Here is a 12798-nt window from a genome sequence, read left to right on the forward strand (position 1 = left end):
ATCTCCTCTCTTGCAGTAAACCTTGCACTAAACCATGATCAAGGTTTAGTGCTCTGACTACTTGAATACTGGTTTTGGTCCCTTCTCACCAGGTCAAGTTTGGGTCTGTACTTTGAAAACAACAGTTTCTCTGCTCTGATCTGGACCCTGACTTTTTGATCAGAACTGTTTATTGACAACTTGCTCCCAGCTATCATCTTGACATTGGCCTTGTATAAAAAGCTTAATCTTGCTGTGAGATATAAATACCATATTTGTGGTGACTATATGATGGCAAATAATACCATACCCTACCCCCCAAAATAGTATCTTAATAAAAATGTTTTGTAGTCGCCTTCATCATTTTGTATAGTTTTACAAAAGACAAAATTCATGAATAAATTTCCCACAAGACATATTTATGAACACAATAAATTTTAAGTGAATGTTGAAAGCTTGCAATTTGTGAACTGGCATATTTATAAAAAGAAACTGATTATAAATTATGCTAATCCGATTCAGAGGAAATATTTGTATATGACCCTTGTGTCCCATCAAACCTAAGCAGCACAGCTGGAACAACTTCTACAACCTCTTGCTATTTATAGAACCAGAATAATTCGTAAAAGTAATTCAGGAAAGAATGCATAATTAACCAAAAGCACATAATTGTCTTAGTGACAAGTAAAAAAGAAATACAAAAATGGAGCTGATAAGTTAATAGAATAAATTGTTTCCCTGTGTGTGGTGCTCAACTCTGCTAAGACCCAGAACATGTATTAAGCCACATAGCCTATCAATAAAATAGTATGGGATGAAAAGCACAGGTTTTTTAAATGTGTTAGAATCCTACTGATGAAGAATTGATTAAAAAAAACAAGCAGGGTGTATGACAGAGTGACTAGACTACACTGTGCTTGTTTTCATTTTCTGTCCATGTAGTCTTGTAGTAGTAAATTTAGGTGATTACAAATAAAATACCAATGGCTGACAAGTCTGAAATATATTAACAGAATAAATTCAACTGATTGGTTAAACCAAAACATCATATAACCAGGTATATATCTGTTCACGAGGATACCCCAGAATCATTGGTAACATGTTCTTTCAAATAAGAAGTACGAATCTTCTTCGCTGCTATAGTAAATAGAGGTATATTAGAGTCCTCTGCTAACTGAGAGCCCTCCTATAAAGTCTTATAGAGTCCCCTGCTAACTGAAAAAAGACAAACTTTTTAAAAGTGGTGATTCTCTTTATACGTATAGCAGAGGGAGAGCAACTGGTCCTATCCACCCCCAGCACAGCATCCCTCCAGTGGCTGTTCCTGGTGTCTCTCCTATGTTTCTTTTTTAGATTGTGATAATCTATCTCTCTATCTCTCTCTATCTCTATCTCTCTCTCTCTCTCCACCCACCCACCCACCCCACACATCATACGTGGCAAGCCCTGCCCACACAGTTCTTTACCAATCAAAGGTAACAGAACAGAAGCACCATGGTGGTTGGGCAGTGCAGATTCCATATGCAGATAGGGCAGAGGAGCAGGTAGGGGGTGAGTGAGTGAGCGAGCAGTGGGGAGGGGTGAGTGAGTGATCAAGTGGAAAGGGGGCAAGAGAGTGAGTGGGGAGGAGGGAAGCAAGTGAGCAGGGAGGGGACAAACAAGTGAGTGGGGAGAGGTGAACGAGTGAGCAAGCGGTAGAGGGGTGAGCGAGTGGTGGGGAGGGGGTGAGAAGGGGGCAAGTGAGCGAGTGGTGGGGAAGGGGGTGAGTGAGCAAGCGGCAGCAAGGGGCAAATGAGCGAGTGAGCAGCAAGGAGGGGCGAGTGAGTGAGCAAGCAGGGAGTGAGCAAGCAAGCAGCAGGGTGGGGGCGAGTGAGCTCGCAAGCAACAGGGAGGGGTGAATGAGTGAGGCAAGTGGCAGGGAAGGGGCAAATGAGCAAGGTGAGTGACAGGGAGGGAGCGAGTGAGCAAGCAATGAGGATGGGTGAGTGAACGAGTGAGAGTTGGGGAGGGGGAGTGAGAGAGTGAGCAGCAGGGAGGGGTGAGCAAGCATGAGAGTAGTGAGGAGGGGCGAGCGGGTGAGTCAAAAAGGAAGTGGCAGGGAGGGGAGAGTGGCAGGGAGAGGGCAAGTGAGAAAGCAAGTGGTGGGGAGGTGTGAGTGAGAGAGAGCAGCAAGGAGGTTGCAAGCAAGCAGCGGGGAGGAGTGAATGAGCAAGTGAATGGGGAGTGAGCAAGTGGAGCCACGGGGAGGGGTGAGTGTGCAAGTTAGCGACAGGGAAGGGGTGACTGAGTGAGCGAGCGGGAGGGTGCAGCTGAGAGTGGGTGGCTGACACTGAGCAATAAAACAGGGGCTGTGGCAGGGGCAAGGAGAGCAACACAGTTCTAGCGCACCGATACTCTGTGTGGATTCAGCTAGTTTAATTAATTTGTTTAATGTTGACAAGCAGTATATAAATATTCTTCCTATTCATATATAATATGTAACTCCAGGGGTTGGCCCTTCCATGAGGCAGGGTGAGGTGGTCACTTCAGGCAAAGACATGAGGAGGGATTCAGGGGGTGGCAACAATCGCCCCTTCGCCACCACTGGCACATGCATCTGCGGATGTGCCTCAAGCAGCAAAATGTCATGGGCCATTCCTGTGTTAAGTCATATATACTTCATACAGAAGAACTAAGTTCTTTTAAATTAAGTTTAGTTAAAAAGAGAGCCGGTAGTCACTACTGATTTCTCAAGAAAGGTCTCTGAGGTTGGTAGCAACGATGAACATTGTTTTTTAAAATAAAACAATTTGCTTGTTAGCGTCATCCTGATTTGCACTAGATATGAACTGTTTTGAAGCAATAAATTGTTGACGCTTGGTGTTGATAGTATCTACTGTCCTGGTAACCTCCCTGTTCCAGGTCTCCACCAGGGTTACAACAGAATCACTGACAGAACCAACTCTAAAACACTCCAAGGTCTCTTGGAATCCTATAGGATCCAGTAGCCTTCTCGAGCAGACCATCCTAATAGGTCCTGCACCCCTGAAGAGATGGGTTGTGGCCACAAAACCAACCTTAACAGATGGTGGTCCATCTATGACAATGGAGACACTCTAGGAGCCTTCACCCACAGAACACCACCCTAATCTGAGCAAAATACCAAATCGAGAGTGTTACCAGCAGTGTGTATTGGCCCCATGACCAATTGGGATAGGCCCACAATTGCCATGGCCACTATGAACTCCTCAGCCGAACCAGACAAGCCAGCCCTGAAGTGAACACTGAAGTCACCCAACACCAAAAGCCTGGGTGATTTTGCTAGCTCTGCCTTTCTGTGGGCTGCTAGAAAGGCTCCTCTCTGGGCTCCTCTCTGCTCATGTCTGGAACTACAGGCTTGTAATTCCCACTCTTAACATGCTCAGAGCCTCATGGGATTGTGGGCTAATCACTTGTCGGTATATGGGGACAGGTCTCTTAGCAGGCAGTGGGACAACTGCCCCCAGGTTCACCAGCTATCAAGCGAACTGAAAGGGGATTAGCGCCACACCTTTCCCTCTGTTGGGAATGTCTAAGCAGAGCTGAGTTAGCTTCCGAGTTAACCTCAAGGTCCCTCTGTCTAGAGACTGACCCCGGGATCTCCCCTCCTTGGTTGCCTCAAACAAACTAAACTAATCATCTCAGCAGGAAAGCAGATAAGGCACTGCGAACACTGCTCCACTCCCCAACAAAAGATGTTGATGGGCCATAGGAACTCAGGAGATGCGCTCATTAAAAATACTGATTGGTTTACTGGGTCTTTCCAACCTGACAGATATGTCCTTGCGAATCCATTCAGTCAATTTACATACAGGTTGTTCTTGACCTTTTCATGCCAATTGTGCTTACTCTGGCACACCCAACAAAGACAATGGATTCTTTTGAGATCTACAGGAGTTCCCTCGCTCAGGAAGGAGGCGGAATCAGCATTTTGCCTCAAGGCATGTTTTGGGCTATAACTGGCCCAGGTTTCATGAACCAGTGTGCTTCATTTGGCCTCTACACCTTGATGTCACCCATTTTTGGGGTGATTAACCTGACACCCATCATAACATCTGGCCGTGTCTTGCTCATTATGCCATTCCTGCTCTCAGCCTCCAGATCAGCCTTTGTCACTGGCCCAATCTGCCCAGCACGCCTGACTGCTACAAGAAGCCAGCTACACAAGACCAGATCCCTTTTGGAGTTACCCCTGTTGCCTAAGCCCCAAAGAGCATTCAGTTCCCTGCTGCTGCCTCCCAACTCCTGGTATGTTCCAGAGGAAAGAGGTCCTTTGGTTGCATTGGAGCCATAAGGAGTGAGGTAGTATAATAATCACTGTGCCCCTCTGGGCCTCTCGCTATCCCTGTTCTTTCCTAAATCTAAAAACCTGTTTCTCTGAAGTCTTCTTTCTCTAGATAGCCTAGAGTTCAGTTAATTCAGACACCAAACTAAATTGCCTCTTTGCAAGTTACCTGGTTAACCTCTGTGACATATTTTAGCAATAATATTGCCTCAATCAATTCTTTTATTCCTGTACCCCTAATCCTTCAATAAACTGATTGTATTATTGCACCTCAAGTTATTATTTATTTATTTAGTATATTTATATACCACCCCATACAAAAAGTCCCTGGGCAGTTCACAATATAAAACCAGTAAAACATTAACATAATTAAAACAATTTAAAATACAATAAAAACTCTAAAACTGAAGCTTTAAAACTATAAACTAAAAGCCTAGCTAAACAGGTATGTTTTCAGGTCCTTATTAAAAACATTCAGAAAAGGGGAAACTCTAATTTTATTAGGAAGCCCGTTCCAGAGTCCCAGAGCAACTCTAGAAAAGGTCCGGATTCGAGTCGCCACCAACCGAGCTGGTAGTAACCGCAACCAGACCTCCCCAGATGATCTTAACAGCCAGTGGAGTTGATGAAGAAGAAAGTGCTCTCTTAAATACCTCAGACCCAAGCCATCAGTTCATTTCCCTTGGACCAGAACTTTCTGTCAGGCCAAATGGCACAGTGTAAAAGAGAATACAAATCCCTCTTAAAATTTAAACAGGAAGAAGCCATGAAAGAGCGCTGGGCAGCAGTTATAAATGCTGTCAAAAACAATGACTCGATTGGCTTTTGGTGGTTAACCACACCACATGCTTACCTCTATAGACATATTCCCATTTCGGCTGGTCAATGGGAGAACCATTTTGTGGCATTGTACAGTGAACCACTACCTTCCCTGCCATTGGATATCTCTTTGACTTCTTTGTCACAATGGCCCTCGGTCACAACTCATGAAGTTAAATGTCTAATTACACAGCTAAAGAGAGGGAAATCACCAGGTAATGATTTCATTTCCCCAGATTTTTTGTTATCTAATATAGATTGGTGGGCTCCAATTTTGGCAGCTTTCTTTACATACATAGACTGTACGGCCCATATTCCTAAAGACTGGGGGCTTGCTGTTGTCGTCCCAATCCACAAAAAAGGAGTATGGGACGACCCTATGAACTACTGTATAGACTGATAAGTTTGCTTAGCGTAATTAGTAAACTTTACGCAAAATATCTGTGTTTTAAACTTTGTGAATGGATGGACCAGGAGAGGATTTTAGAACAGGAACAAGCAGAGTTTAGACCAGGTAGGTTGGTGATGGACCACTGCATTGTGTTGCAATATTTAATTGAAAAATATGTGCATATAAGGAAAATCCCACTTTATGCTGCTTTCGTTGATTTTCAGATAGCATTTGACTCTATTTCAAGAGGCATTCTTTGGGCTAAACTGTGCCAAACATCGGTTGATAGGAGGCTATTATTATTAATCCACAGACTACAGGAAAACTCAACTTACTGTGTACGCCTTGATTACATGGGTCATCTCTCAAAGAAGATACCCACAAAAAGGGGAGTCAGACAGGGCTGCATATTAGCCCCTTTTTATTTAATTTCTATGTGGATGGCTTAATCCAGTGGCTACAAGGTACGGATACACATGCCCCTAAACTGGTTGATAAATATCTACCGATTCTTATGTACGCTGATGATGCGGTGATCCTGTCCCAAACCAGAATAGATTTAAAGAAAGTTCTGGGAGTGCTGCTGATTACTGTAAAGAAGTGCAGCTAGTAATAAATGACACCAAAACTAAGATTCTCCATTTTAGTACAAAAAATCGTAGCTTCAACTGGTCAGTTGATGGCCATAGAATAGACCAGGTAAAGCAATTTAAATACTTAGGGATAGTTTTTCAGTTCAATGGCCATAAAACTTCCCATATGAGATCTGTTGTAGATAAGGCCAAACGAAGTACTACAGCTATACTGAGATTTTTTTGGTGTCAGGGGGGAAATTACATTCCAGCTGCCATTAAACTTTACACGGCCAAAGTAGTCCCTCAACTTCTTTATGGGACACAATTGGGGTCATATTCTAACTTTAACGAACTTGAAAAAATCCAAACAGGTTTTTTAAGAACGCTATTTGGCATACCTAATTGTGTGCCCAATGTGGCAGTCCACTGGGAGGCAGGTCTACTCAAATTGGAATCTAGGGCATGGCTAATAAGAATATTTTACTGGATTAAACTCCATCTTTACCCGATGCGACTAATTCCTAAGTTCTTATCGGATAAGCCGCAATCATCCTGGAGTAGAAAGATAACAGACAAACTTAGTCAACGTGGACTATCTCCTGCCCTACTGCTGGAGGCCAGCAAAAACATGGCCCGTAGAATAGTGAGACAGAGATTGATAGACATAGATTTACAAACTGAGAAGGCCAGCTTATTGCTTTTCTACAAATCAATCTATGCTAAGGTGGATCTTACTCCAGCAGCATACTTATTCACAATCACCTTAAGTAAATTTAGATGGGCCTTTTCTAGGGCTAGGTTCAACGTTTTCCCATCAGCTTTACTGTATGGGAAATACGCAAAATTACCCTATGAAGAAAGGAAATGTCCTTGCGATCAGGCGGTCGAAACTATGGCCCACATTTTATTGAAATGCCCTATATATCAGGACATAAGGCATCAATTATTTGGTCCATTACTAAAAGATCTGAATGGAAAAGATGATGAGGATATATCAACTTCTGCCGCACTTATTAGATGATAAGGATATATCAACTTCTGCCGCAGTAGCCAAGTTTTGTTATGTGACCTCAAGATTACAGCCCTCAAAGGAATAGAGTTTCTAAGGCTTCTAGGAAGCTACAATATGTACATGTACTCCACTCTAAGTGATTAACTGGTTTTTATTTAATGTTTCAAATTTACTGAAAGTATGTTTTGTTTTGTTTTAATGTAAATGTGTTGTATAATTTGTTCAAAGACCGTAAATAAATACTAAACTAAACTAAAGAGGCCAAATTCTCTGTCAGTTTGTTTTCCTGAGACCAGAACTTTGCACAGATTTATTCTGACATGGGACTGCTCCACTCTAGGTCACTAATTCCCCCACACAAGCCCAAATGCATTTAGGGGTTGTAATGATCAGCCAGTAACAGCCTTTCCTTTCCCCTAAAGAGTGAACTGGAAGTGTACAATCCTGACTGACAGGCTATTGCTCAACCAATAAGCCACCAGGTGGGTGGGACCTAGAGGGCTATGCATGAGGCAGGAAGAGAAGAGTTTCTTTGTTAAGTTGAAACTAGGCTGGGCTTGCAGTAGGACATGTGGCTATGGAGTTTGGCTGCAGAAACGACTGCAGATCCTTGAGAGACAAGATTGCAGGAAGTGTGATTCTCATCAGGTGATGGGTGAGTTCAAGGAAAAAGGAAAGCAGGGCTTTTTGGCTTCTGGAAGTTTAGCCTAGGGAACAGTTTGTTAGTTTGCATTAGACTTTTATTTTCCTTTTGTATGCTCTGTATTATCCTTGCAACTGGTCTAGGATTGTGTACCTGTAACATAACTGAGCTAAGAAACAGTAGCCTGTGCCCATCCATCCAAGGCGCTGCAAAAAATCTCTGTAAATATTTAAAGGTACTTTTGTATTTTCCTACATGCCTGTTCCTTGCAACTGGGGTGCTTTTTGAAATAATTCTTGCAACTACTGAATGTTTATTTTACCTGTAACTAAAAGCTGAAAGAGCCTCAGATGTAAACTGTCTGTAGTATTTTGAATAAAGTTTATTTGTCTTTTTGTTCTCTACAATGTTCTCTACTCAGGAAAGTGGGGGCTGGAAAGGGGTCTACTCTGGTGCAACACACCTCAATTTGATCATTCAGCTACCAAGTTTTCTCACCACATGTAAGCTTGCACGTGGAAGGTTTTTGTACTTTTCCAACAGTAAAGAGAAGGAGAGTTCCTTGGGATTTCACCCATGCCAGGGAGAGTTAAACTCTGTTAATAACAGGGTGTGGTGGCAGTGAATAAACTACTAAGTACAGGAAAGTTTGGGGAAAGCCTTTCTTTTGAATGGGTAGAGAGGATGATTCAGCATTTTTCTTTCCCTCGTGTGGGTTTGCCCTGAGACAAAGGCTGGGTAAATCCGCTACCCGGGTGTTCTTGCCAATCACCCTGGAGCAGTTCCATTAACAGTGACTCCAACACCAACTCCACAACCAGCTCCATCAGCTCAGTTAGGGACTCCATTGGGCAAAAGGGTGCTCTGTACACCAATAGAATCCCCAATCTACCCCGAGTCCCCAGGCCAAGATACACAGACTCAACATGGTCCAGTTCTCTCACAGGGACTCTGGTAAGGGAGATGTTATTCTGATGGCCCACAGCCACTCCACCACCACCCTTTCCCTAATCTGCTCAACCATAGAGTACTCAGTAGGGAGGAGCTGAGCCCATACTGAGCCACTAGCTTCCCCCAACCAGGTCTCAGTTATACAAGCCTAGTTGGCTCCCTCATCCATGATCAAATAATGTATGGTTCCAGTCTTACTTGCAAAGGAGCAATGTCAGGTTCTGAGGGCGGTTGGAACTACTCACCAAGGCCTGAGAACTGACAGGACAGCTGAAGAGGAAACCGCTATTAAATTTCTGGTCTCCCTTCCCCTATAGTGGCCTGCTGACCTGCCAACGTCAAATCTTCTGTTCCCCGCCACTACTGTAATATCTGTAATATCTGCTCCAGAACCCTGAGAAGTCCCCCTTACTCCCCCACCAGTACCAGAGCCCTGATACATAGCTGTAAGTAGCCAGGCAATAACAGTAGGGAACTGTAGGGAAGGAGTCCAAAACAATAAATTGGCCCCAGGCCTCAGTCCCACCATCAAAGGCTGGCTCCATTTGGTGGCTGGCTTTGGCAGCTGCACCCCTGGTACTGCCTGCCCTAATAAGGGCCAGGAGTTCAAAGTCCAACTGGTGTGGTTCTCACCCACACCAACCAGGGAGCACAGCCCAGGTGAAGATATCATAATTAGTGAGCTGAGCCCCAAATAGCAAGCAGCATGCAAAAGGGAGCAGCCAGAGTCCCTCTCCCCCATCCAGAAGGGAAGTGGGGAATAGGATCCAGATGAAACAAACGAACTCCTTACCCCACAGCATGTCTTCAAGTTACCTTACAGTTTCGAGTGAATATTGTGATTTTCTTATGAATTATATTTTTAAAAACATTTTTAATGGCAGAAACACATTCAGACACACTAGCAAAAAAATCTCTTATTTTTAATGCTATCTTGATCTTGTATAATACAGTACACATAAATTGCATACATTCACCATGTGCTGCATCATATATGGAATACATTTCGCATATACTTGATCCATTCTGAGCACCTGTTTCCATAGTGCAGACCCCACACACACACCTGTAATCCCATTTTGCCAATAATTTCACACCAGTGCAAGAGATTAGTGAGCAATTCCCAGATTTTGAATCTGTTGAATTAATAGCTAGAAAATACATGTTTTAAAAAAATATTTAAATATTTCTTTTAATATATAAATTGCATGAAAATTCCTGTTTAAAAGTCCATTGCAGCATACAAAATTTCTTACCAAAGAAATCCCAACATGGATTGATGTTAGGCAAGGTTGTATATTAGCACCATTATTATTCAATTTCAGTTTCTGCATGGTGCACAATTTGGGCCGTAGAGCAATTTTGCCCCATTGGAGGCTGTACAATCCAAATTTCCAAGAATTATTTTCCAAGCAGCTAGATATGTTCCAAAGGTGGTCTGATGTGATGAAGGTGGAGACTGGGTAATGGTCAACTATCTTCACTTACTGGCTAGTCCCCATATTGTTAGTTGACAACTTGAATTCGAAATGGAAAACATCTCTCCATCAGAAACTGTATTATTACTTTTTCTCAGGAATCCCTTATTATGATGGGTTTCAAGCAGGCCAAGATAGGGTTCAAGCAGGTTTTAAGCAGGCCATATGTCTCTACCAGTACCTTAAGATCTTCTTCAGAGGCCCTCCTCCAGGTGCCCCTGCCAAATGAGGCCCATTTATGGAATAGCCTCCCCAGTGAGGTTCACCTGGTTTCATCACTTTGTTCTTTTAGACACCAGGTAAAGACCTTTTGTTCACACAGACCTTTTAAATTCAGATTTTCAGATTTGTTCTGATTTTTAACTAATTTTAAAATGAGTTTTTAAGCTGTTTTGTATTGTATTTTCTTTTTAGCCTTTTTTGTCTGTTATGATTTAATGTGTTTTGTGTTTTATTATGTTTTCATCTTCTGTTGTTAGCCACCTAGAGAACAATTTGTTATGAGGCGGCTATCAAATACAGTTGTTTATTATTGCTATTGTTATTGTTACAGCACTTAAACAATGGGTAATGGATATGGGAGAGCAATTAGACCAATCTGTCCTTGGCCTTCCATTAGAAGTATTTGTTAGTAACCAACCCTATATGACAAGCATCCAAGATAGTTCAACCAAATAACAGTATATAAATTTAGTAGAGTTTTGACTCTAGCATGTTTTAATATGCTTCCTAGGGCTGGTATTAGAAGGACAATTCAAGAAAATTCGATCTGTAGCCCGGCTCTGCCTTTGTGGTGCAGGAGCCATTGAATCAAGGCTCAAGTCCTTCTATACTGCCTCTTTTATAAGGATATTTGTTCTTGTTTTATTACCCATATTTTAGCCGTTCCAGGCCACTCAGATTTATTTTAACTTCAGTATTTAATATATGACCAGAATGATTTAATTTCTTTAAACATAGCGAAATTTTCTTTTATAGTTTGTAAAATTTGCCAAGAGTTGGTTAAATTGTCTTAGCTTAGTGGTCAGTAGTTTACTGTTTTGCTATCTTATTGTTTTATTTTGATTCATTAATTGTTATTTATTTTATTTATTTTTATTGAAGATTTTTTAAAAATTGAATTTATTTACCATGTAATATAGAAATCTCTAGGCATTGTACCAGTGTATACCCGCCCCTGCAGTACACTACTGCTTGGGGCAGCTCACAACAATAAAATAGAGACTATGTAAAATAAAACTAATAAAATAACCAACTTAAGCAAACAAGTTCAAAGTTAGGCTAAAACCACATCAGAATTAAGTTTCAAATTAAAAGTTATTTTAGAAGTTAAAAATTGAGAATTATAAAAACTAAAACATGTTTAGTTATGTTTATTGTGTTTTGCTGCCCTTTGACCGTAATAAAGATTTCTTCTTCAGTTCCAGGGGCAGAGCCACTATTGAGTGAACGGGTTCGAAGAACCTGAGCTGCTGCTAGCAGGGGCCGCGCCTGGCACCCCAGCCACACTCCCCAGCCACACAGGTATATCTGATGCAGGGGCTGTAGCTTTGCTTGCAAATGGGGCTGCACGGACCCATTTGTGAGCTAAACCAGCGGTGCATTTGAAGAATGGCTGGGAGAATGCGGTACTGGCCGGGGGGGGGTTGCTTGCAAATGGGGCCACATGGCCCCGTTTGCAAGCAAAGATATTCCTCCTGCATCTGATGTCAGATGCAGGGGTGGGGCTTTGCATCTGACATCAGATGCAGGGGCGGGGCTAGGGGGCCACAGCGGTGAGCTGGACCCTGGCTGCCACTGAGCTCCTTCCGCCCCAGTTCAATTCTATTGATTATTATTCCTTACGTTAAAGTAAGTAAAGAAACCGCCCTGAGCCTTTTGGAAGGGTGGTATTAAAATTTTAATAAATTAATAAATAAATAAAAGTACTTCATAATAGATTTCTATCTCTATTTATGGCAACTTATCCTGCTTAATTGTTACTGTCAACCTCCTGTGATGATTTGCAGGGGGCTATCTTTTACAAGGTCAAAGTCTACATGACACAGGTATATTATTATTAAACATCATCATCATCATCATCCCATCAACAATATGGTGAGGCGTAACTTTAATAAATCTATACCAGATCAGTCGGTGCCTGGGTTAACAAGGACCGCGCCAGGTGCTGGAGTCCCTGGACGTCTGGTGGCAAGTAGGCTACAGGACTCAGGATCTTCAGTTGAGCAACCAGGGCTGGACTCTGCAAGGTTACTGGAAGAAATGTAGCTTAACCGGAAAAAATATACGAAAAATGCCAACAAGGAAATAATGATCTGCTATTACAAGTCTAGTCCAACTAGAAGAGGTTATTTAAAAACAATGTACCAAATTTGGAAAGAGAAGCATCCAGATACAGAAATAACAGAACAAAAGCTAGCAGACCAGAGAAGATTCATAATAAGAAATAAAAGTATTCACAGGAGTTGAGCTGGAAGAACTGCAAAGAGCAACACAGGCTCAAGATATGGAAGAAGAATTACCACCAACTGAAGAGATTGCTCAGGTGCAGGTGGAGGAGGTGTTGGAAATAGATGATGCCACTGTTGCTGAACTGTTTCAAAATCAAAACCAGGCAACCTCCCTTTTGCCTTCACCTCAAAAACCC

This window comes from Hemicordylus capensis, chromosome 5 (genome assembly GCF_027244095.1).
Source record: "Hemicordylus capensis ecotype Gifberg chromosome 5, rHemCap1.1.pri, whole genome shotgun sequence".
Taxonomy (NCBI): Eukaryota; Metazoa; Chordata; class Lepidosauria; order Squamata; family Cordylidae; genus Hemicordylus; species Hemicordylus capensis.